This window comes from Pan troglodytes, chromosome 14, assembly GCF_028858775.2.
Source record: "Pan troglodytes isolate AG18354 chromosome 14, NHGRI_mPanTro3-v2.0_pri, whole genome shotgun sequence".
Classification (NCBI taxonomy): Eukaryota; Metazoa; Chordata; class Mammalia; order Primates; family Hominidae; genus Pan; species Pan troglodytes.
Window position 1 is genome coordinate 52,840,010 of NC_072412.2, and position 26,119 is coordinate 52,866,128.

Sequence of the window (26,119 nt, forward strand, 5' to 3'; positions counted from 1 at the left end):
TTTGTTTTGGTGTGGATAGACTATTTTTTTTTAGCAGTTTTAGGGTCACAGAAAAACTTAAGAGATTTCTCATGTCCTCCCTGCCCCACACATGCATAGCTTCTCCATTATCAATGTCCTGTAACAGAGGGGCACACTTGTTATCATTGAACCTACATTGACACGTGATTATCACTCAGAGTCCCTAGTTTACATTAGGGTTTACTCTTGGCATTATACATTTTGTGGGTTTTGACAAATGTGTAATAATATGTATCCACCATTATAGTTTCATACAGATACTCGCACTTCACTAAAAATTCACTCTTCTCCAGCTATTCATCCTTCCCTCTTCCTAACCCCTGGCAACCACGGATCTTTTTTCTGTCTTCATAGTTTTGTCTTTTCCAAAATATCCTATAGTCAGAAGCATACAGTATGTATCCTTTTCAGATAGTCGTCTTTCACCCAGTAATATGAATTTAAATTTTTTTCTCTGTTTCTTCATGGCTTGATAACTTATTTCCCTTCAGTGCTGAATAATATTCCATTTCATATTCTAAATGTCCTACAGTTTACTTAACCATTCAACTATGGAAGGACATCGTGATGGTATTCCAAGCTTTGGCATTTAAGAATTAAGTTGCTATAAACATTCGTGTGTAGGTTTTTGTTGGACAAAGAGTTTTTCCAACTCTCTGGGGTAAATAGCAAGGAGTGTGACTGCTGTCTTCCACAGTGGTTTTACCATTTTGCATTCCCACCACCAATGACTAAAAGTTCCTGTTGCTCCACATCCTTGCCCGCATTTGGTGTTGCCAGTGTTCTGGATTTTGGCCATTCTAATAGGTATGTAGTGATTATCTCTAAAATGCCATTTTCATGTTCAGCCCACACATAAGGAGAGATGAGTTATTCTCCCCGTCTTTAGGGTGAAAAATCTGCATAATTTATTTCTAATACTTCTGCATAAGAGAATTCTCTCTCCTTTTCCATTTATTAATTTAATTATTTATTTCAGTATGAATTCATGAATATTTATTTTACACTATCAGTTATAATCCAATACTATTTTTCATCTTATTACTCAAACTGTTCCCACTTCGGCCTTTTGGAGCCCTTTCATTTGGCCTTTGTACCCTCTTGACATACCCACATCAATAATATTTTGTTGTTTTTGTTGTCACTGTTTTTGACAAGTCCTTACTTTTTTTTTTTTTTTTTTTTTTTTTTTTTTGAGACGGAGTCTCGCTCTGTCACCCAGGCTGGAGTGCAGTGGCGCAATCTCGGCTCACTGCAAGCTCCGCCTCCCGGGTTCACGCCATTCTCCTGCCTCAGCCTCCCGAGTAGCTGGGACTACAGGCGCCCGCTCACGAGGTCAGGAGATCGAAGTCCTTACTTTTTGGCACTACAAGATCCCCTGTTCTCCTCTTGCGTATGTCCTCCCAGACCTAGAATCAGTAGTTTCTTCAAGCTTCCCTCGTTCCTTTTATCTCAAAATCATATTGAAAACAGAGATCTGTCTGGGAGTTGAATGTGTTTATTGCTACGGGGGTATCACTTCCTTTTGACCCTCTCAGCTAACAGAACAGAAACATATACGTGTATATTTGATAACTCCTATATGCATACATACCTATAAATATTTCTATGTGTAACCATCTGTATCCATATTAAACATAAGTTCTTATGATATCTCCAATTCTAATCCATTACCACATGTGTGGATCATTCTAACCTCCTACCCTTGCTTATCCGTAAACTCCAACAGTGAGAAATTTGACTCCTACCATCTGCTGTCCATTTACTGATTTGCTCAAATCCAGTAAACAAGTATAGCATGATCAGAATTGTTAACTTGCAATCGAGAAGGAAATAGCTTTATCAACTAGAGTACAATGATTCCATTCATTTCCAGAGTTACTTAAGTCAGCACCTCTTCCCTACCGCCTCTTCAGTGAAGCTGCTTCATACAGTTGTAACAGAATTAGATTCTCTTGTCATGGTCTGTCTTCCTTTTAGGGATCCTTCAACCTCTATTACATGATTTTTTAAAGATGTGCATACATCGAGTTCACTCTGTGTTCTACAATTCTATGGGTTTTGACAAATGCATAATGCCATAGATCCACCATTACAGCATCATACAGAATAGTTTCACCATAATAAAATTCCCCTCTTCTTCACCTATTCATCCCTTCCCTTTCCCAGAACCCCTGGAATCATGGATCTTTTTGCTATCTTTATAGTTTTGTCTTTTCCTAAATGTCATGTAATTGGAATCATACAGTATATAAAATTTCAAATAGAACTCTTTCACTTAGAATCATGCTTTTAGAATTCTTTTACGTCTTTTCATGGCTTGATCTCTAATTTGTTTTCATCACTGAATAATATTCCATTGTATGGATGTACTATAGTTTATCTGTTCACCTAATGAATACATCTTGGTTACATCTAGGTTTGGGTGATTATAAATAAAGCTACTATAAATATTAGTGGGCTGGTTTTTGTGTGGACATATGTTTTCAGTAAAATTGTATAAGTACTCAGGAGCACAACTGTATGGTAAGACTATGTTTAGATTTTCTAGAAGCTCTCAAACTGTCATCCAAACTTGCTGCACCATTTTGCTTCCACACAAGCGAAGAACGACAGCTTGCATTGCTCTACATTCTTGCCGGCAATTGGTATTGTCAGTTTTTGTTAATGTTAGCCATTCTAATAGGCTAATTCTAATAGTGGTAACTCATTTTCACTTTAATCTGCAATTCCCTAATGACAAATGATATTGAGCATCTTTTCATATGCTTATTTGCCATCTGTATATCTTCTTTTGTGAGGTGTCTGTTCAAATCTTTTTCCAAGTTTTAATTGGGTGTTTGTTTCCTTCTTGTTGAGTTTTAAGAATTCTCTGTATATTTTGGATATGTCTTTATTAGATATGTGTTTTGCAAATATTTACTCTCAGTTTGTGAGTTGTCTTTAATTTTTCTTAACAAATGTCTCTCACGTGGCAGAATTTTATATTTTAATAAAGTATAATTTATCTATTTTTAAAAGGTTGGTGTTGTATATAAAAACTCAAGCCCAGTGTTGCTTAGATTTTCTCCTGTGTTACCCTCTAGATGTTTTATAGTTTTGCATTTTACATTTAGAACAGTGATCCATTCTTAGTTATTATTAATGGAAGGTAAAAGGTCTGTATTTAGGGTTTTTTTTATTTTGCATAAGGATGCCCAGTTGTTCCAGTAAGATTTGTTGAAAAAAAAACCTGTCTTTTTTTCTATTAAATTTGCCATTGCTCTTTTGTCAAAGATCAGTTGACTATATTTTTGTGTCTATTTCTAGGCTCTTCAGTCTGTTCCATTAATCTATCTGCTCTTTTGCCAATACTATGCTATCTTGATTAATGTAGCTTTATACTAAGTTCCAAAGTTGCATACTGTCAGTCCTCTGATTTTATTTTTCTTCATCGATATTGCATCTTCTATTCTGGGTCTTTTTCTCTCTTCATAGAAACTTTAAAATTAGTTTGTTAATATCATAAAATAACTTGCTGGGATTTTGACTGGAATTGTGTTGAATCTACAGATTATATTGGGATAATTGACATCTTAACAACTCTAGTCTTCAGGTCTATGAACATAGACTATGTCTCTAGTTATTTAAATTTTCTTTCTTTCTCCAGAGTTTGATCATTTTACACATACTGATTCTACAAATATTTTGTTAGATTTTTTGTGCTAGTGTAAGTTGTATTGTGGTTTTAATTTCAAGTTTCCAATTGTTTATTGTGAGTATATGGGAAATCCGTTGATTTTTCTGTATTATCACATCTTGTGACTTTGTCATAATTACTTAGTTTCAGGTGTACTTTTTGTTAATTCTTTAGGACTTTCTGAATAGACAATCATGTTATCTGCAAACAAAGATAGTTTTATTTCTTTCTTCTCCATCTGTGTATAGATTACATCAACTGACTTTCAAATGTTGAACTAGATTTGAGTACTTGCAGTAAATCCCATTTGGTTGTGGTGTATAATTATTTTAATATATTGTTGAATATGATTTGCTAATATTTTGTTGAGGATTTTTGCATTTGTCTTCAATTTTCTTTTCTTATAATGTCTTTATCTAGTTTTGGTAGTTAAGAGAATGCTGGCCTCATAAAATGAGTTAAGTATTTCCTCTGCTTCAAATTTCTGGGAGAAATTATAGGATGTTAATATCATTTCATTCTTAAATGTTTGGTAGAATTCACCAGTGAAACTGTGTAGGCCTGGTGTTTTCTTCTTTGGAAGATTATTAACTATTGATTCCATTTCTTTAATGTATGCATATTGAGATTACATATTTTACTTGTGTGAGTTTTAGCACATCATGTCTTTCAAGGACTTTCAACCAAGGTATCAAATTTGTGGGTGTAGAATTGTTTGTAATATCCTTTATTATCCTTTTAATGTCTGTGGGATCATTTGTGATGGCCCCTATTTCATTTCTGATACCAGTAATTTATGTCTTCTCTATTTTATTTTTGATTAGCTTGTGTAGAGTATTAATTTTGTTGATCTCCTTAAAGAACCAGCTTTTTAAAATTGTGGTCAAAACACGAGATTTACCTTATATGATGACAGATACAATGCTGTACAACAGATGTCTAGAGATTATTTATCTTGCTTGACTAAAATTTTATGTCTGTTCATTAGCAACTTCCCATTTCTCCCTCCCTCCAGCTCCTGGCAACCACCATTCTATTCTTTGTTTCTATGAGTTTGACAATTTTAGATATCTCATATAAGTGGAATTATGCAGCATTTGTCTTTCTATGACTGTCTTATTTTACTTAGCATAATGTTCTCAAGTTTCATTCACGTTATCATATGTTGCAGCTTTTCCTTATTTTTTCAAGGCTAAATAGAATTCCATTATATGCATAGAACATATTTTCTTTGTCCATTCACCTTTATATGGACATTTACATTCACCTTTATATGGACATTTAGTGGTTTCCACATTTTGACTACTGTGAATAATGCTGCTTTAGAGAGCATCTGTTTTGCTGTTTATTGCAGCAGTATTAACAATAATAATAAGAGATAAATAATATCCCTTATAATAAAAGAGATAAATAATATCCCTTTCAGTTACTCATTTCAATTCTTTAAAATAAATACCCAGAAGTGCGATTGCTGGATCCTATGGAAGTTCTATTTTTAACTTTCTTGGAAACCTTCATTCTGTTTTCTATTGTGGCTGCACCAAAACCTTCATTCTGTTTTCTATTGTGGCTGCACCATTTCGTATTCTCATCACCAGTGTGCAAAGGTTCCAATTTCTCCACATCCTCACCAACACTTTTATTTTTTTTAACAACTTTTAATTTTTGTGGGTACATAGTAGGTGTATATATTTGTGTTTTTTTTAAGAAATAATAGCCATCCTAACAGGTATGAGGTGATAGCTCATCATGGTTTTAATTTGCATTTCCCCAATGGCTCAGTGATATCAAACATCTTTTCATACACCTAGTGACCATTTGTATGTCTTATTTGAAAAAAATGTCTCCTCAAGTCCTTAGCCCACTTTTTAATCATCTCATTAGGTTGATTTTTGTCTATTGAGTTATAGGAGTTCATTATATATTTTGGAGATTAACCCCTATCAGGCATTTGGCTTGCAAGTATTTTCTCATTTCATATGTCGCGTTTTTTTTCTGCAAGAGTTAAGATGGCTTCTTCACTCACACATGTGGTGCCTCCACTGGGCCCAGCTGAGCAGTCCATGCTAATATTTCCACCTCCCTCCCACCTCTCCATGGGGTCTTTTAAGCAGCACAGCCAGATATCTTTATATGGTGAATCAAGTCTGCCTTAGTGAGTGTTCCAAAAGAACAAGTCCCAGTGTCCAAGGTTTATCAAACTTTTGTTCATGTCACACTTGCTAATGTCTCATTGGCTACAGCGAATCATGCAGCCAAGGGCAAGACAGTATGGGAAAGGGATACACAAAGGAATGAATATCTATAATAGCAGTCTAGCACATTTAGTATGTCATTAAAAGTAATGTCATTACTTTTAAAAAAATTTAGTATGTCATTACTTTTAATGACATACTAAATATTGATGAAGATGTGGAGCTACCAAAACTCTCATAAATTGCTAATAGGAGTGTAAATTGGTACAGCCCTGTAGGGAAACATTGGTGGAATCCACTAAAGCTAAATATATACTTACCTATGACCTAGCAGTTCTGCTCCCAGCAGAATTGAGTAATCACATTCACAAAAAGACTTATATGAGAATGTTCCTAGATTTAGTCATAAAATCCCAAAACTGGAAACATCCCAAATGTATGTCAACAGGATAATGGATAAAAATGGATAAATAAATTGTGGAATAGTCACACAGTGGGATGATACATGGCAATAAAAAGAACAAAACCTCACTTCAGCCTAGATGACTCTCACAGACATTATGTTGAGCAAAAGAAGCCAGACACAAAAGAGCACACACTATTCCCATTTATAGAGTGACCAATTGCTCTCGTTTTTGCACTGAGAAATCCACATCCCAAAAACCCCTCAGCTCCAGGCAAACCACAATGGCTAGTCATGCTACATTCATACAGAGTTTAAGAAGACGCATAATTAATCCATGTTTATAGAAGTAGACTAGAGGGTACCTCTTGTGTGCATTTTGAATAAAAAAAGGGCAAGAAGGAACTTCCTGCAATGTGAAAATACTCTAACTAACTCTTGAACAAGATGGTGACTACTTGAGCATATACACATGTAGAAATTTACTCGTTGTACATTTAAGGCTAGTGCAGTTTATAGACTTTATTAAATGAGCATTATACCTCAAAACAAGTTTTAAAATAAAAAAACAAACGAGCAGAAAACATGTCTGTAACTTACTGACTCTGTGACCTTGGCAATTTTGTAAAACCCTCTGAGCCTAGCTTTCTCCCATGTAAAGTGAAGATAATGATTGATAATGGGTAATTCCCATGGCCGTTGTGAGATTAAATTAAAAGGGTTAAATTTTATTTATAAAGCACCTAGCATATATTAGACACTCAATATTGGGTCACATCTCTGCAAATCTGATGGGAAATGTCTTCCCTAAGGGAAGATTTTCTGTTTCTGGAATTTCACTCCCTAGAACTTTCCATGCTTGAGTCATGCATTAGCTTTTGACAAGTTATTTTATTTAACTCTCCCTCTTGGCAATCGCTACCTGTGATGACACACAAAGCGGGAAACTACATCCCAGCAGCTACAAATAATAGCAAGCAATCTTTTGAACTATTTGCCTTGAGGAAAGGCTAAAAAGTTATTGAGTCGTGAGTGCAGTTTGCCACGTCACGATGTATTTCCCACTGTTTTCTTAGGCTATTTTCTTTGCCTCCTTTAAGATATTTTCTGGAAACTTTTGCTGAACGGTAGCCAATTGTGAGCGAAAGCTTCTGTAACCATTCTCTTGCTGAAAGTAACTCGGAGATCTCATTTTGCCACATGGAAGACAGCAGACTCTCTACTTCTCTTCCCTTAGGTCACAATGGCCTATAGGATATTGCTTTTAGAAGCAATGCTATAAGGAACCCTTTTTCTTGCACCAGTAGGAGGTAAGTCAATTCTAAGTGCTGGGCAGCATGTTTTTGTGCTTGCAGGTCCAGAACTGTGCGGACCCATTTCATTCACTTGCTTTTATGCCTTTATGGAATAAAATGTTCAGGTTTCTTTTAGGTTAACTCCCTGAGCATCCAGAAAGTCTACAATTTTTGACTAAGAATTCTTGTGACTTTGGGAGGCAGCTCGGCAGAGGTCCAAGAATACTACATATGCCTGTCTTCCTGTGCAGCACCAAGTTCTATTTAATTCTTCATTTGCCTCCCTTTACATAATGTCTGGGAAAAGTTCACATTATAAGCAAATATATGGAAGCATATTCTTTAACTACAAAACTCTTTTGAGTGGCATTTTGTGAGAATTATTCAGAGATTTGAGTTTAAGAAATATGTTCCTATATGTTGTTTACAATGAGGATCATTCTAATTTCCATGAAAAAAAAATGAAACCTGAATTTGAATCCAACTCCACTCTATAAAGCTGTGCAACCTAGAAGGAATTACCTAACTTGCTGCATCTGAAAACTGGGAATACTAAATAATACCTATGCCTCTAGATTGTTGTAAAGAAGTCATAGGAGTTTAGTACAACATCACCTCCATAGTAAGTGCTTCATACGTGAAGGGTTTGTGCCTTTATCCTCATTCAAACGGCTTCTCAGGGCTCAGGAAGTCCACCTGGAGACCAGAAAGGGAGGACAGAAATCAGAATGATAATATCTTTACCTCATCCACACAAACCAGTTCAGACACATTCAAAGTTCTTCAGCCCAGGGTAATGTTTCACCTCCCTTCTGCATTTTGCTTTTAGTTCATTGCTCACCATTGGGAAGTGTTCTGTATATTGAGTACATGATAAGACCTTCAGAAATGTCAAATAACAAAGCCATTAGTTGCCTCAAGAAATTAGCTGATCCTTGCCTGCTTGTTTCTCAGAAAATCAGTAATTTTTTTCCAGGTTTTTGAAATAAAGGAACTGAGTCTTACAGAGCATTGAAGATTTTAAGGCATGCACCGTTTTTCCCTTTTCTTCTGCCTTTGTATCCACACGTCTCAAAGAAATTTGGCACAGATTAGAGATACTGGCCCAGAGCAAGAATGGCTTGTACATTATGGTGAAAAGAATTTCTAATTTATTTCATACAAAGACTTAGCCACATATTTTGCCATTTTTTTAATAGTTTGAATTCCATTTGCAGCATTTAGTCTACTGATTTGATGCTGGCAATGATATAAAAATTTGGCTTTATTGAAACATGTTGCTTGAATTTAAAGCATACTGGGGTATTTATGGCCTCTGTTAACTCGTTTTTTAAAACACCCACTAGTAGAATGACTTCATTGGTCAGCATAATTGCTCGGCTCTCTCCCTCTCTGGGGGTTCGGAGGGAAGTGGATGGTTTAGAGCTTAGAAGTAGACTCAGTAATATGATTTCACGAAGTCAGAATTGCCAATTCCTCCCCTCCATGTCCTCCATGATGCCTGGCATTCTAAACAGAAAACCTACTCCTTCATTAAGGCTTTATTTCTTGTTTTATTATTTTTTAAAAGCAAATCCCTTTGATTGGCACCACTGTTCTATTCCTGGGCCCTGGCGTGCCCTCCTGTCTCAGTGATATTAAATGTCAGGAAAGGTCGGGCACAGTGGCTCACGCCTGTAATCCCAGCACTTTGGGAGGCTGAGGCGGGAAAATCATGAGGTCAGGAGACAGAGACTATCCTAGCCAACATGGTGAAACCCCATTTCTACTAAAAATACAAAAATTGGCCATGCATGGTGGTGCACGCCTGTAGTCCCAGCTACTCAGGAGGCTGAGGCAGGAGAATCACTTGAACCCAGGAGGTGGAGGCTAGAGTGAGCCGAGATTGTGTCACTGCACTCCAGCCTGGGTGACAGAGCAAGACTTAAATAAATGTCAGGAGAGCAATCTGAGGTGAATCTGCCAATAGCACGCTGAAAACCTGATCAGTGCTTCTCGGGGAGACTGAGCAATTAGCCCTCTCCCAGCCTGGGCTCCTGGGTATCCTGGTTTTCTTTCTAAGCAATAGTTCTAAACTTTACCCAGTAACTCTGTCTAACCCAGGAAGGAGTCAATCTTGTTATATATTAGTCATATTCTTCCCTTTCATGACTTGCTTAGAAGCACAAATCTGGCCAAAACTGCTCTCCAGGCCTTTGCCCAAAGAATGTCCCTGACTCCAGTTACTATTTTTGTTTTTCTCTCCATAATAACACTGCTACCATAAATTAGGGGCCTAACTACTATAGCTCAGTTAATGAACTATGCACAATCCAGATGTAAGCAAAACCTTTACCTCTATTTGGTCAGGTTTCTATTACTTGCATATGATTACAAGGATGCAAACTGTTCCATCTTCCTACATGTTTTATTTCCTTGATTGATCTCTCTCCTTCCTGGAGGTTTTGTCATCTGCATAGTTTTACTGGAATGTACTAATTTCTTTCTGTTTCCTCCAGACATGGTGCTTTGCCCTTTCTCCTATGCAGTAGATCCCCTCTGGTTGGTACTTCTCACACATTCTCTTCTAGCAACCTGTGACTTCAAGGTCATCACTAGTCTTAATGTAAATGTACACACTTAAATGTATATGGAGATCTGAGAACAGATTTGGCACTATCACTATCTTGTTATGACTTAGGGACTGACTAAGCCCAGTATTATGGCTTCAGAGGCTGAAGCTGGAGTGAGAATTGTGATCTGAGACAAAAGCTGAAGAATGAACATATTGAAAAATCAGTTAGGATTCCAGAAGATGGATCTTGAGAGTCTAGAGAAGTTCTATCCAATGGAACTTTCTGGAAAATGGAAATGTTCTATAATATTGTGTGTTGTAGCCACTAGCCACATGTGGCTACCAAGTACTTGAAATGTGACTAGTGCAACTGAAAAACAGAATGTTAAATCTTATTTTCTTTTAGTTAATTTTAATTTAAGTAGCCACAGGTGAGTAGTGGCTATTCTATTGGACAGTTTAGAGGGAACTGTAGATATTCTAAGGGGTGAGGAGGGAATGCTAAATCCTAGACATAGACCCTGTAGTAGGGAACCAAAAGGACATTATACTCAAAGGCAGGCTGGACAGCAGTAAAAGAGAATGGACAAGAGGTCACTCCAAGCATCTTTCTAGAAAACTAGCCTCACTACTTGCCTTGCTGGACAGGTTGAGTTGTGCTTAGAATTTTATAAATGAGCCCTGTACCAAAGATATCTAGATGATCCTTTTGGGCTCCAACTTTCCTTCTTTAAGAGATCAGTGAGATTTCTCTGAAAGGTGGCACAAAGCTCAAACACCATAGGGATCAGCAATAAAGCTTTAACTTTTGAAAGTCAACTATATAGCTTTGATTTCAATTATTATTTATTTTTTATTTAAAAGAGTTTCAGTTAAATCCATGTAGATTCTTTGGAAACATTAAGTATTTATTTATTACTGAAAAAATGTTCCTCACCCTTTAGAGATCTCAGGGCACTTGTTTTAAATAAAATATCTAGAAATAGCTGTAATAAAATTAGCTTAAGGATGGGGTCAGATAGGACCTCGAACAATCAAAGGCAGGCCTAGAAACTGGCAGCTTGCATTTCTAGGCTGTATAAGTTTCCAGGAGAGTAGCAGCCTTTATCATCCTGTACTGTAGCATAAATCAGAATCTACTCAAGAATGTTTAAGAAGAAAAAGAATATATTATTTGTACATTTATGTAAAAAATATTTCACATGTCCAGCACCATTCTTGGAGCTGGGTATAAAGGAGTTACAAAACAGATGTATCCCCTGCCCTCAAGGAGGGAGACAAGACGATTAACAAATATGCAACTAATAAATACATATAATGTGTCAGAAATTGATTAATGTAATAGAAAGGACCAAAATAGAACAAAAAAATCATGAACTGAATGCTGGATTGTAGGGGGATTATTGCTATTTTACACTGGGTGTTTAGGGAAAGCATCATGATAAGACAATATTTGATCATAGACTGGGAAAAAAAGTGAGCCATATGCATATTGGAGAAAAACCTTTAAGACTGAGGAAGCAACAAGCCCAAAGGCCCTAAGGGGAGAGCCGAATGCCATGTTCAAGGAATACTGAAGACTGTTCTGGGGAAAACTGGGGCAGAAGATCTGGGGGAGTGTTAGATCTTAGAAAGGTAATGGGAGCCAGATCATGTTGGGCCTTGAAGGCTATTATAAATATCTTTGATGCTGAAAAGTGTTATTCAAAACTGTGAGATCAGATGCAATCACCTAGGACAGTTTGGGCACTCCACACACTTACATATCAGAAAAATGAGGAAGAATCCACAAAAGAGACTTAGAAAGAGGGGCTAATCCTGTAGGAGCAGGAGAATAATGTGCCAGAAGGCAAGTGAGAAATGTTTCAACAGGAAGAAGTTATCAATGTAAGTGTTGTTAACAGGTCAAGTAACATGAGGGATATGAACTACTGTTGGATTTTGCAAGGTGAAAGTCTTGGTGATTGATAGAGTAGTTTGGAGTGATTGACAGAGTAGTTTGGAGATAGGTGAGAAAAAAGGAATTCTTGCAGTAGCTTAAGTGATAATGGAAGAGGGAGTGAGGAGATAGTGAATTAGGAGACTCTTCTACAGAGTTTTGTTTTAAAAGGAAAGATAATGGTCATGGGAGGCCATGGGACTAGAGATGGACTTGTAAAGCTGGCAGAAATTGTACTGTATTTGTGTCTCAGTGGAAATGATAGAGCAGAGAAGAAACTGTGATAATCTAGGAGAGTGAGGGTAATTGCTGAAGAAGATGCTTTTGATGAAGTGAGAGGAGGTGGGATCAGGTACATAGCTGGAGGAGCTGGCCTTAGACAGGAGCACAAACTGGTACCAATACAAACAGAACAGAAGGCAAGCACATGGGTATAGGTGCAGGTAGGTAGGTAGATGTTGGGATGGTAGTGTGTGGAAGCCCTTTTTTATATTTACATTTTCCCAGTGAAATATAATGCAAGGTGATCAACTGCTGAAAGAGAGATACTGGACATTCAAGAGAGAAAAGAAGGTGTAAACTAGATGTCTAAAAGAGTGAATGAGTAAAAGTCATCTTGGTGGATGGAATTAAAAGAACCGAGGGAAGGACATTTCCAGCCAAGAGAACTACATTGAGTGTCTCAAGTGTGGCTGGTGTCCTGGCAGGGATGGTGTGTGTATGAGATGGGATTGGTGGAGAACATGGTGGAAGGTGAGGTTAGAGAAGGAGACTGAAGCCTGACTATGAAGTGTACAACTTTAAGATTTTTTTTAATATTCTGCAGGTGAGGAATTGTCAAAGTATTTATGTTTGTCTATTGGCTTGATATTTCAAGACCCCTTTATTCAAATCATGCACAGGGTGTCTAGCTATACTGGAGCTTCCTTGGCTAAACTAAGAGACAGGAGAGAATAAATTTCCACCCTTTCCCCCTTGTTGGTCTGTGAGGCACCTGTGTGGACTCCTGTGGTTCCAACAGTTTCAGCTGCACTGACAGAGGGTGGCCAAAGGACCATCAAGTAGGAATACTATGATTATTTCATGCTTTAAGATGATCACTTTGACAGGTGTACGGAGTAGGAATTTAAACTGGAAGAATCTGGGGCAGGAGACACAAATTGGAAGCCCACTATAAGTGGCTTACTACTGACAGGACAATAAGGGTGTGTAGGGACTGGAACGGCAGGGATAGCGGGGTAGGGAAGACAAATGAGGCTATTGCGATGACTGGATTTAGGGAGAGAAGGAAAAAGAAGAGTCAATACTTTGTATTCATGAGGTGGTAATAGGCAATTCAGGACATTCAGATAATAAGTTAGTTTTTGTATAACTTCAGTTTGTGGTATTGGAAAGATATTTAGATAGAAGTATTCAATATATAGGGAAAGTGGGCCTAAAGTCAAGGAGAGAAGTGGAACTAAAGATGTAGATGCAGAGATATTGGCAGCTGATACCACAGATATGGACAGGCTGGACTCAGGAAAACAGGCAGAGGGAGAGGAAAAGGCAGCAAGGACAGAACTCAAGAGCATGCAGCATTTTGAGAGGCTCAGACAGAGAAGAACCAGCTTCTGTGACTCAGGCACAGTCAGAGAAATTGGAGGAGACCCAGTTATTGTTCATCCTACAATTTTCCCATCATTCATTCTGCTCATGTCCATCTCCACACCCCTGAAGAGGAAGTGTACTCACTTAAGCCAACGGATGCTTACCAGTCATGACACACACCATATCTGAGCAGAAGCTTTAATTGTTGTGCATGCAATGTCTCTGTTTCTTTTGTTCCTATCATCCACTGTGACAACAGGATGGGCCAGATGGTGGCTAATCCTTCATCATGGGTTCCAAAATGAGAAGACACATGGATCCCTGCCAAGGCTATAGCCAATCTGCAGGTCCCATGCAATGTGAACAAGAAATAAATATTGGGTTTTGAAAGCCATTGATTTGGGGGTTGTTTGCAAGTGCAACAAAAGCTGACTAACACTCTAATATTAAGGGAGTCGTGGGAAAAAGAGTAAAGGAAAAGGGGGTGTCAAATACTGCAGGGACGACAATAGCATGGGAATTGAAAAGAAGCAACTGACTTTGGTAAGCCCCAAGAGTGTGAATAGCAGCACACACCTGTATGAGTCCAGGATCAGGGCTTACCTTGGGCAAGACAATACAGCCTATTTTGGACACTCCCTGTCTTTTGGTTACCTGACCTTTCCCATGTATTTTCCCATCTTAGTATCTCCTGGTATCCCTCAAAAACAGAATCTTTGTTATGTAGTTAACTGTCCTTTGTATGAGGGTCTCAGATTCAAGAGACTTTGAGACTAAAAGGTGTTTAGACTCTGTGAAAAGAGTGAGTGGATAGGGGTGCCTCTAATCACACAGTTGCCTACCCAGAAAAAAATCTGTCCTTGGTAGAATTCCTTATTATTACCTTGGCTTCAAGTGGTCTTTGTCATATCTGTTTAAAATTGTACAAGATCAAAAGGGTTATCCAAGAGCTATAGATTCTGCCTAGCTACATATAATAAAAGAGCACTCAGCAGGGCATGCAACTTGAAGGTCAGTCCCTGGTGACCATGTGCAGAGGACAGTGGCTGTGAGCTTCATATTTAGGTTTCATATCCAGGCTCAGAAAATTCCTAGATGTGTTAACTTGGACAGTTGTTTAACTCTCTCTACCTTAGTTTCCTTTTTTATAATGTAGAAAAAAGAATAATATCTTTTGCAGAGTTTGATAGTGTTTAAATCAGAAAATGCTGAAGACGTACTTAGAGTGATTAGTACATAGCCTCAATAAATGTTAGTCATTAGTATATGTGTAATGCTATTCATATTACTACCCTATTTCTTAAATTTACTTTTATATGTAATAGAAGTCACAGCTTAACCCTTAACTGGGATTTAGATATGACTGTACATCAACTAGCAGGGCTGCTGCCAGGAGTCCATTTGAATGAGGGTTTTTTTGTTTTTTTTTTGAGACAGAGTCTCACTCTGTCTGCCAGGCTGGAGTGCAGTGGCATGATCTGAATGAGGCTTTTTAGTGAAAGGAGGGTTAGAGAGCTTTCTCCTCTGCTGACAAAAGAGACAGCTTGGAGTGGGTCCCCTTCCTGGGTCTCCATCTCACAGTTGATAGGGTCCCCTTCTTGGCCCAGCCCAGCCAAATCTAGCTGATTCAATTCTAAGAACTGAGAACTGAAATCTATGGAAAGAGGGGCTGTATTTCTCATGAGGCACTATTTTTACAAGGATTCTTCTGGATAGGAGGGTAAAACAACAGTGTTCACTCAAGAACCTGAGAATTGGGGAGGCTTTCTCATTCCTTCCATATGGAGCAGCAGCTCCAAACTAGAGATGATTCTGATTGTTTGCTTCACACTGACACCTCGAGGCACTTGGACAGCTCCTAAAGACAGCATCTTTGCCAAGAACGCCAGATTCCATGGTGACACTGGGGCTGTAGCCATGAGACATGCATGCACCAGGTGGGTTCTTGGGCAATGAACTTCAGTGATGAGATTAAAGCAGAAGAGTATGAAAAGATCACTTGAGAATTCCTACATGACTTCAGAGATTCCCAGAGAGAATTTTCTGAGATACGGGAAGCGTGTTAGGAGCTGTGGCTAAGAATGAGCAAATCATGGATAAGTATTATGAATTGGCCACATTTTAATTCCTAGTGTGGTGTAGCCTGAGACCAGAGAGGACACAGGCTTGGAGTTATGTAGTTGAAAAGGGGGCTGCTCTTACAAGACAGTGTATACCCTTCTGGTAAATTGATCGGATTCCTCATATCCTCAAATTTCCTCCACCTCCCCCAGCATGTGTGTGAAATTCCACATTACTTGCAGTTTTACATCCCTTCATTTCTGGGATTCAAAATCCATTTTTTCCAGAAAAAAATTATAACTTTTATTAGAAGTAGTGCTGAGTTTATGAAGATAATACAAGACTCTCTTTTTCAAGACAGCAAGTGTGAAAAGCATAAGGATATAAATTTATGAAATAAGTTGGGGAAGGGCTAATAGTGGAAATTATGGAAAGGTGGGAAAGTCACAGAATAAAGGTTGAAAGCATAAAGGTTGTGGCATGGAGACAATTTTTGTCAACTTCACAACTCTGATTAGGCTCTACGCTAACACTCAATTTAACAAAGTAGAACTATGCATTCTCTTACCAATTCACTACAGAGGTGGTCTTTTATTCAAGTGCTGAGTATGTCCTAAAGATTGTGTCTGTGTGTGTTATGTAACACAATACTAGCTGCTGTTCCAGCTAAACCTTAAAATTTCAGTGGTTCAATGCAACAGAGTAGAGGGTGGGGGTTGTGTGATGGACTTGGCCATGCTTAGCTTTTGACTTTCAAGGTTGCCCTGGGTGTGGATACAAAGATTCACCACCTCATCACCCTTCAAAAAGATACTTGCTGCCCCAGCTGTAGGGCATGCCTTCAGATGTCATCTCCTTTCAGGATTGCCTCTACTATAGAGAACTGCCACTGTGGTCACTTTCTAGAGTGGCCCACAACTAGAGACTAGTAAGCTCAGCTTTGATGGGCTGTTTTAGCCCTTGAGTGCCCATGGGGTATCCAAGCTTCTCATCAGGCCTGCTTCACAGCCCGACTTGTTCCTCTGCCCAATCCTGCTTTTCCTCTCCCTCCCATGGGTATTTATCCCAACACACTCCCTAATAAAAATCTAGCTCAGAGTCTAACCTTCATTTCAGAGTCTGCTTATATCCTAATGCAACCTAAGAAACTCTGAGAATTAATTAGTAGCTGGTAATGGGAGAATGCAGAGGAGGTCACTCATGGACAGTTTTGATCTGAAAGGAGCACATATCACTTCCACTCACAAAATTAATTAAAACTCAATCATCTGGTCAGTCATCTTGTGAAGAATCAAAGATACCCTGAAACACTGGATGCCTTACCCAAGAAGATAACGCCTAGTCCACAATTCAAATTATTGGGTTCCTCATCTTCCTGATAATTTTGTGTGATTTTCTTTTTGACATTAGACAAAGAAAGCTATGTAACCTTCTATCTCTTCATTTTGTCTTTGTTTCAGGAAAGTTCAGAAACAAATTCAGAAATAAATTATAGCAACTGTGTAATCCCTTACAGAATACATTTCTTATTTTTCTCAATGTCATGACCTATTCTTCTAATTTATCTTTGCCCTGATACTCTTTTTTCCTTTTTTCATTTATATTTGATCATGTTATTGTGTTTCTGCTGCAATCATCTCAAATTCTTTTTTTAAAGAATGAGTCAGGGTATATGTAAATAAGTGAATAAATAAATAAGAGCATGATTCCGTATTCTGTATACCATAGCATCCTATTACAAACTCTTCCATTACAGTTGGGTATTATCACAGGAACATTTCCATCTCATTATAAAATGAATTGACTAAACGTACAGAAGGTCTGGTGTGAATAAAAATTACATGCCAGGCACCTATTAAATAGCTCCTATTAGAACTTCTGATTTCCAGGCAGGAAATGGCAATGATTTATGATTCATTTTTAAACTTTTAAAGAATAGGTACCTATCTGGCAGATAAAATTTAATTATATTTCATTTTTCTCAAAGGAATTGTATTATTGTTTTGCCAGCCACTCACGTTATGTATTACGATCCTCCATTTTATGGTTGACAAAATGGGTTTGGAGAGGTCATCGCTCATAGCTACAAAATTAAGATGCAGAAGCACTGTCCTCTTGGGCCATTTTTTGTAATTAAATCCTCTGTCTAATTTAGAAAAACAGCCCCATACAGGATTTCAGTGCCATTGTAAAAAGAACATGACAGCCAATATCTGTGTGTTTCCATTCTACCACCTTTGACACACCCACCTACGCAGACTTTTATCTTCAGTTATGTGCTTCTGATATATTTTTTTAAAAATCAAGACAAGGTCTTGCTCTGTTGCCCAGGGTAGAGTGTAATGGCATGACCATGGCTCACTGCAGCCTCAACTTCCTGGGCTCAAGCAATCCTGCCACCTCTGCCTCCTGAATAGCTGGGACTACAGGTGTGCATACCATGCGCTGCTAAGTTTTGTATTTTTTGAAGAGATGGGTTTCACCATGTTGCCTAGGTTGGTCATAAACTCCTGGGCTGAAGTGATTCTCCTGGCTGGGGCTCCCAAAATGCTGGGATTGTAGGTGTGAGCCACCCTGCCTGGCTACTCCTGATATTTGAAATGACAATTCTACTTTAGGCTTTTTCTTTCTTCTCCTCTCATCATCCTGTGAGCATTTGTTCCTCAAAATCCAGCCCCACTCTGTCCTCTCTACTGGTATCCCCATTTTGGTTTTCATTTCTTAGGCTCAAGGCAGGCAGTGGGTCTTGTCCAGTTCAGTGCTTTAAAGGAGATTTGTGTATATGTGCTTTGCAGTGATAAGCATCCAAAAAGTGTCTCAAGGGACCCTGAAAAAGGCACAGAGCCTTCTGTGGCAAAACCCAAGCTTGAGGCTCAAAAAATCTCAGCTAAGGTGAACTGTTTTCTGAGAAGCCTTTGGTTTGTAAATGCTTTCTTACCACTCAGGGGCAGCATGTGTTTCTCTGGAATTTGGTTTGGTTATGTGCGTTTTAGCTGATGCCTTTCTTCATCATTATATTTTAAACCATATATCTGGGAGATCTCAAACTCCAACTGGGCTCTGAAAAAGGTGACACATTGATCTAGAATCAATAAAAGAAATACAGCTCTGTCCTCCACTGATAATTCACTTCTATGGGGTGACTTATAGCTTAAGCTTCTCTGGTATGATACCTCAGCCGTGCCCGCCCTTTACATCTTCCTAGTGGGGCATATATTCTTCTCAAGATTATAGTTGTGTTTGCAGTTCCCTAAGTGATTTAGTCCCATTGAAACAATGATATTTATATGTTTGTGTATTTATTTACTGCTTATCCATTCACTCATTTCCTCATCATTCACCTACTTATCCGCCAAACATTTTTTTATAGTCTTCTTAGAGCCAAGTGTTAAAATATAACTTCCATGAAAGCAAGAGCCCTGCCGATTTAGTTAATTGCTATATCCTCAGGCCTTAATACCGTGGCTATCACTGAATAAATATTTGGTAATTTAATAGAACACCTATTGTGGCAGAGATTGCTAGTTGCCTACACCAGCATCCATTCTTTCCTTTAGCTCTACTTTAGAGAGCCCTGATTTTATATAGGCATATTGCCACTGAACCCTTCTTGCAGCTAGTTATGGCCATGGGATTTTATTCAAGTCTGTGGCATTAAGAGTAACTGCAGTGTGATACTACTGGGGAACTTCTTAAAAGGGGTTGTTTCAGCTACACAAGATTCTCTTTTTGACCATCTATTTACCTTCTCTTCTAGCTTGCAACATACATTGTTATTCTTGTGATTGAGAAATAATAATAATTTATATAGAGAAGGTGCACAAACATTAATCATGTAAGTGAATGGATTTTCCCATGCACATATACTTGGGAAACCATTACCCAGATTAAAATATAAAATATTTCCAGAACCTCAGAAACCTCCCTTATGACTGTCCCTGTCAATAACGTTCCCAGGGGAAAAAGTTGGATTTGTTTTGCTTGATTTTGAATTTCATGTAAACAGAATCATACAATTTATCAGCCAAGGTCTCATCAGGAGACAGAAACAATATCATTAATTTGAACAGGGAAAAATTAATATAAAGAATCATTAAACAGGAAGGAATAGTTAATCACTAAAATGGTTAAAAGAGGATTAGAAAGAAGACGAAAGTAGCAAAACAAACTGCATTTAGATCTGAGAGTGGTCAATAAGAAACTAGGAATTTAAAGAAGGCTGTACTCTCACCCCTGGGATTTGTACCTGGTTGGAGAGGGTTTAGTTGTCACGGGAACAGGCAGCCTGCTATGGCCAAGAACCTTTCTGGAAGGTGTGAACTAGAACTGGCCCATAGAAGTGGCCTGCCTGTTGATGGAGGAATTTGCTGGAGGGCACAGCCCTGCATGGATTTGTGGGGGCTGCTGGAGTGAGCACTACTGGGCAACTCAAATGCCAATCTGCCAGCTGCTGGACACACCAAAAATAGTATCATGGAGCCATCAGGGAAAGCTGTTTCTGCTGCAGATTTGCAGTGATCCTCCATGGCCATTTTTGGACAAGCCTAATATTGAGTAAATTGGCTAAGGAGAATGTTTATAGGGTGAAGTGCTAGTATCACAAAGGCAGGGCAAAGAGTAGATGTGGAGCTGAGAGGCAATAAATCAATAACTGCCACACATAGTATGTACTTTTTTTGTGTGCCTGTCTTATTTTATTCCTAATTATATGAAGACTGGATTTGATAGCTGGAGCTCCAGCAACTGCCTGGAACTAGGAAGTGACTTTGAACATGGAAGTCGTGTTCTAACATGGTAAGCAGAACGATAAGAACCTGAGTTCCTGGTGACAGCAATGGAGTATCCCTACCAGCCCAGGACTTATAAATCTGAACTTTTTTTTTTTTTTTAAACGTTAGAGGGAAATACTACTTTCTTTTGTTTAAGCCGTGTGATTTTTTCCCCATCAAATAGCAACTAATAAACTTGTTTCAGATTGTTCCTAATGTGGGTGAGATAGTCATGTCAACAAAACCAATATCCAAATGAGAAAGGTAAGTGAAGCGATGAGTATTGAGTCTTTTGTCTCTTCCAGGCCCTGTGCTAGATACTTGTGTTACTGTGGAGATTCAGATATTCCTATCATTTGATTTTATGCCCATTCATCATATCAGGCAGCACAGATTGATTTTGAATCTAGATTTTTTTTTACTTCTAGTTCTTTGCTTTATTCTTTAATAACCCAAATGTCACCTGATTACTCTACCACTTAAGAACTAAGATTTCCTAAGTACTTAGTTTTATCCCTCCCACCCCTATCAGAAGTCTAAAACTTTCCCTCAAATTTCTGTCAATTTAACAGTTGTAGGTGAGGATGGGAAAAGGTTGTTGTGTAATAGGTTTACATTCTTACAATTACCTCTGCCTTTGAACAGCTTCTTCGGGTTGCAGATCGATTTTGCATATTGTGCATACACTAATATTCATACTGTATCAACTCAGCTATAAAACTCAACATTTATCAGCTTCCACAGAGACACTCACTTTTACAACTCAATATCTAAGTGTGATAGTCCTTACCGAAGATATAACACAATAGTAGTCAGAAAAAATCTCTACTTTTATGTTTTATTATGTCTTTTGAAAGGTAATATATTCAGATGGTTCAATATTAAAGTGAGAAATGGTATATAAATGACCAAATTTTCTACTGGATTGTTGATCTTTTATCGATTGGTAGAATCTCTTAATATGTTAAATGAGCCTTTTGTAATAAGACTGCAAATATATTTTCTGAGTTTGTCTGTTTTCTTTTGATCTTTTCATAGTGATTTTTCCATGAATATTTATTTAAAATTTTTATATAGTCGACTTTTTCAATTTTTTCTTTTCTTTTATGGCTTTAGGGTATTGTTTTTAAGTAGAAAGGTCTCCTACACTTTGTGATTATAAATAATTCTTCTTTTATTATTATATTTTCCTAATAGTTTTAAGAATTTTTACATGTACATTTAAATAATTGATCTATTGAGAATTTATTCTTATATAAAGTGCTGGTTTAGATCTAAGTTATATTTCTCTATATGGCTAACCCAGTTACCCCCATATCATTTAATTCTTAATATTTTTCTCATTGATTTAAAATACCACTTTCATTTTCTATTAAATTACCCTTGGCATTTGTTTATATAAGTGGATTCTATTTTGTTACAACGTTGCCTCTTCTTGAGCCTGTATCACAATACTGTAATTATTTAGGTTGTATGATATGTTTTAGTATCTTACAGGGCTGGTTCTTCTTTATTACTCTTATTTTTCAGAATGTTTTTTACTTTCCTTGACTTGTTTATATTTTCATATGAATTGATAATTACTTTGTCCAGGTGCATGAATAAAATCCTACTGGTATTAATATTGAAATCATATTAGAGCTACAGATTGACTTGGGAGATTTACATTCTTTTGAGTCTTTGTGATATTGTGTCTTCCTAGTCCATACTTTCCATTTGTTCATGATTTCTTTTGTCCTTGAAAACTGCATTAACGTTTTGTGCTCATAGACCTTATACATTTCTTGTTTTTCTGTTAATTCTCTTAATTCATGGTATTTAATACTATCTTCAATTATTGATAAATTTACAACCTCTTTAAAATATCTACTCTAAAATGTCAGCAGTTCTGAGCCTGAAGAAACCCCTGTACTACACTATACTCCCTTCCAGCTACACCAGCCTTCTCTTTGCTCTTAAAATGTGCCAAACTTCCCCCATCTTAGGACTTCTGCATGCTGTTTCTTCTCCCAGGAATGCTCTTTTCTCAAGATTTTTACCTAGCTGTCTCCTTGTCTTTCAGGTGTCAGCCTAAATACAACCTCTTTAGACAGTCCTTCCTCGACCAACAGCAAAGGAAGTTTCTTTACAGAACTTATCACTTCTGATACTTTAAAAATGGATTTGATGGTAGTGACTTTTTATGTTATGTACTACTAACTACTGAATCTCTAGTATCTAGAAAAATTCAGTCTGTTGAATTAAACTCTAAATAGCACTTCTTTCCTTTGTCTCCTATAAGGTTTTCCCCATTCCTACTTTTCCTGACATCACATTTTCTTTCTTTTTTTTTTTTTTTTAGATGGAATCTTGCTCTGTCGCCCAGGCTGGAGTGCAGTGGAGCGTGATCTTGGCTCACTGCAAGCTCCGCCTCCTGGTTCACGCCATTCTCCTGCCTCAGCCTCCGGAGTAGCTGGAACTACAGGTGCCCGCCACCACACCCGGATAATTTTTTGTATTTTTACTTTTAGTAGAGATGAGGTTTCACCGTGTTAGCCAGGATGGTCTCAACCTCCTGACCTCGTGATCCACCCGCCTCGGCCTCCCAAAGTGCTGGGATCATAGGCGTGAGCCACCGTGCCCGGCCGACATCACATTTTACTTCTGTCCATCAGCTCCTCAGTTTAGGAAAATCTTATCTTCCTAACAAATAGAAAACTCTTGTAGCTCAAATAAGAGGAAAAGATGAGGCCTAATGTTTAAAGTCCTGATGGATTCAAAGCCCTGATGGAGTCTCTCCACTCCTCATACCTGAAGTCTGAATATTTGTCATCTCAGATTATCTACAACTAAGGAGGGAACCTGACTTTTTCTTTGTCCCAGAGTGGGCAGGTTATTCTCCCTCCCGGTACAAACCACCTTGAGGAAAAGATACAACTTATTGGCATAAATGGCTGGGATTGTTCTGAGGTTGTTCATAGGTTCAAAGAAATTGCTGCAGGGACTAGAACAAGGCCTCACACCACCAAGATTTTCCTCACTTCTTCAAGCAGCCTTCTGCCTACCTGTCCCGCACGGCGTCATTCCTCAGAAGGCTTCTCCAGGCTCCTGGTAAGATGTGGTCTGGCTGCCTCTTAGTTGACTAACTGTAACTTAAAGAGGGCATCCTTTCCCAAACAGCTTATATAAAGAGAAAAACTTTTGTTGGCCCTTCATGGGTCACATGTCCATTCTTGGACCAATTACTATATCACAGGAATGAATAAAGAGCTGTGATTGGCCAGGTTCTGCTCGTGTTCCCTTGCCGACCACAGGGGTTGTTTCTGATGCTGCTGGGGTTTGAGTGCAGAAGAAATGCATGGACAGGGAAAAAAAGTAGCCAGCAAATCTCCCTCAGGTGCATATTAAGTAAGTGGCTGGAATTTGAGACTTTTCCATTGTGTGTATAATATTTAAAACATGACGTACTGTACATGAGACCTAATTACATAAGAAGGCAGTGAATTAAATAATAGTTGAAGTTTATGTTTTGACATGCTTGTCTTTATTTTAGCACTTTTTATGTTCAGAGTGTTTTGAGAATTTGGCATCGATTTTCAGTATTGTGTACCTTTACTCAGATTTTGTTACTTTATTATTATAGTTCAAAATTCCAGTTGTTTAACCCAATCATTGCCTTCCCAGAGGGATTAGGATCATGTAGATCAAGTCCTGTGTCCCTTCTAATTTCCATGAGAAGCTGTGTGACTCAGACAAGGAGGATGGTGACTTGTGGTGTGAATATGTTCTACTCTATGAAGAAGATGTCCCAACCTCACTACCAAACTGCCAGGAAGAGTCATATGAAATTTCTAACATGTAATTGAGAAAAGACAGAGCTGGGCCCTCTCCAGAGGGTCTGAGTTCTACTGTAGACTCCATCCACTATTACATCAAAAACTTTGGGAAACCAGGTAAACATCTCAGACCTTTGAGTTGTCTTTATCTGTCAGATGGGGATTTTTAATGCCAGTCTCACAGAATTGTGAAAATAATAAACAGACAAACCTTGATTTACAATGGTTTGAATCCAGATTTTTCAACTTTACAATGGTGCAAAAGGTATAAGATACGTTTTTGCAATGCTGGGCAGAACCCACGAGCCACAGCCCCATGGTCATGAGCATGAAACAATTGATACCCTAAAATTTACTATGTTTCCAGGTGATTTTGCCCAACTGTAGGCTAAGGTAAATGTTCTGAGCATGTTTAACGTAGGCTATGATGTTTGATAGGTTAGGCATTTTTGACTTAGCAATATTTTCCATTTACAATGGTTTATCAGAATATAACCCCATCATAAGATGAGGAGCATCTATATACGTGAATGTACTCTATAACTTGTAAAGCACTATGTGATCATAGTCAAGCTGTTTTAAATCTTTTAGGTAGGCCAGGCATTGTGGGTCACGCTGTCATCCCAGCACTCTGGGAGGCCAAGGCAGGCGTATTGTTTGAGTTCTGGGGTTCAAGACCAGCTTGGGCAACATGGTGAAACACCGTTTCTACAAAAAAATAGCTAGGCATGGAGGCACATGCCTGTAGTCCCAGCTACTCAGGAGACTGAGGTTGGGGGATCACTTGAGCCCAGGAGGCAGAGGCTGCAGTGAACTGCGCTAGCATAATTAGACTCCAGCCTGGGTGACAGAGTGAGACTCTGTCTCACCAAAAAAAAAAATAATAATATTTAAGGTAACAAAATAGATAATCAATACTACAATCATAAATAAAGTTCTAACAAAATACAAAGCATTTATAGTCTGTACTATTCATTTTGTAACACAGCCAGAGATACTTTGCACATTCCCTGTCTGCGTATATGTAAAACTTGTCCTCTTAGAAAGTGTTTCCTTGAAGAAAAAACCAACATGACATCATATACATTTTCCAATAACAACGTAATGTTTACTATATAGCAGGGCCCCTAGAAGGCACTCCATAAATGCATATAGTGTTGAGTTATGTTGTTGAATCATGGAGTAAGTGAAAGTAGGATTGAGGCAGTTGGAGAGAGGAAGCCTGGGAGCAGTAGTGGAACTGGGGCCTTTAGTTCTTGAATTCATAAAGGTGACTCCAAAAGCAAGTTTAAACAAGATGTTAGTGATCTAGATTAGGATTCACTACTCAAGTCCCACCATACACCGCTTGCCTTCAGAGTTCTGACAGACAGAGAATAAACACAGAGAATTGGACAAAGTAGGGGAAAGAATGAGCTTTAGAAGGGCTTTCCAGAATGGCCAGAGTACAGAAGGCAGTGGGGTTTCCTTTACCCAACTCTTAGAAGCCTCCCAGTCTTGACTTGCCCACTAGTTTAGGTAATGGAACTGGAGCTGTATTGGCTTCACTAATTAGGGCCTGCCTGAAAGAATCAGCTAAGCCTAGGCTCTTGAAGGTCGGATTTGTTTCCTATTGTTACTGTAACAAATTACCACCAACTTAGTGGTTTAAAAAAACAAAAATTTCTCATTTAATAATTCTAAAAGTCAGAAGTCTAAAATCAGTCTGGGTGGGCTAAAGTCGAGGTGTTGGCAGAGCTGGTTCCTTCATGGGGCTTCCCACATTCCTTGGCTCCACATCTAGCTCTGCTACCATCAT

The 26,119-nt window shown here is 38.2% G+C and overlaps 1 long non-coding RNA gene across 2 annotated transcripts in view; it reads left to right on the forward strand.

The window, feature by feature from the left end:
* The window catches only part of LOC134808194 (uncharacterized), a 60,142-nt gene that overhangs the window by 32,881 nt on the left and 1,142 nt on the right, over positions 1-26,119 (forward strand). The window contains exon 1 of one of the 2 annotated variants that reach the window (XR_010150698.1): positions 24,352-24,438. The exons of the other annotated variant lie outside the window; for it this stretch is intronic. This is a non-coding gene — a long non-coding RNA (uncharacterized LOC134808194). Of the gene's footprint in view, positions 1-24,351; positions 24,439-26,119 lie in introns of those variants that run through there. 2 annotated transcript variants of the gene reach the window in all.